This window comes from Oratosquilla oratoria, chromosome 42 (assembly GCF_046742065.1).
Source record: "Oratosquilla oratoria isolate Oo_2021 chromosome 42, ASM4674206v1, whole genome shotgun sequence".
Lineage (NCBI taxonomy): Eukaryota > Metazoa > Arthropoda > Malacostraca > Stomatopoda > Squillidae > Oratosquilla > Oratosquilla oratoria.
Window position 1 is genome coordinate 13,903,402 of NC_134818.1, and position 1,288 is coordinate 13,904,689.

The following is a 1,288-nucleotide window of genomic DNA, read 5'->3' on the forward strand; positions in this document are numbered from 1 at the left end:
ACTTTATTCAGCCTAGAACAGGACACCTTCCCAAAGAGGTTACCCCATAAGTGACGAAAACTTTACCTTAGGTGAATAAAATTACCTGACCCAAGCCGGGAAAACTATGAGGAACAAAGTCTACGCCAACTGCTTAATTGCTAATCCTTCAAATATGTGATGATCCTTCTCTGAGGACTCAAATCAAATGTTGATATCCAGAAAGATTCGTGCAAATACGATTGCTAATTGCAATCTAAAAGAAATTTCTTCTTTTATATTCTATAGATAGCTGGGTAGTTTTAAATTTGTTTTCCTATATGGGTACAATTTTACAAAGAAAAGACAACCAAAAACAAAATACAAGTTTTCTTGCAATCACATTCAGGACGAAGTCAGGTCATCTGCTCTAGACAATATCTTAACAGAAAACCTGAGGTGAATAAAAACTTTCTTTAGATAACGTCAGAGGAATAAAGCGGTTCACAAATAACTGCCTGGAGAAATAAGGGTAATAAGTCCATCAAAGGAAACAGCATGTGGAGATGGAGTCTTTATTAGTGCGACGTGATTCTTGTTACAGCTTTATATCAAGTACTTGATAAAGGCTCCGTTCTCACGCGGTATTCCTTTTGATAGACTTACCGGCACCGCCAGATGCCAATAACATACAAAGCCAATACGCTCATAGATACAATCAAAAAGGGATGAATGCGACCAATCAGAGACCACTCGCCAAACTATAAAGAGATATTTCCTTCATAAGTTTTTTCTTCTTCTTTTTCGTGGGAATATTATTGAAAGAAATATGAAAGAATGGGAGTATTTGTGGTGTTGTTATGTAAACCGTGCTGATTTCTTATCTGTATTCGTCACCGAAACAAACTTAATCTAACGTAACCTAATTTGATTTAACCTGACTTAACATGACTTAATATATCCTAGCATAGCATGACCTAGCTTAACCAAACCTGACCCAACCTATATATATGTATATGCATATGTATATGTATATGTATATGTATATGTATATGTATATATATATATATATATGTATGTATATGTATATGTATATATATATATGTATATATATTTGTATATATACATACATATATATATATATATAAACATATGTATATACATATATATGTATATATATATACATCCGTGCGTAACTAGAAACTAGTAAAAGTAGCAAAGATAACCCTTTGTTTAAGACACCTCAATTATTAGGAAGTATTTCTGGTACCCAGAATTTCCAAAATTTCATTCCGACCTTTGGTGGTTTGCTATTGCCAGATACCCCCAA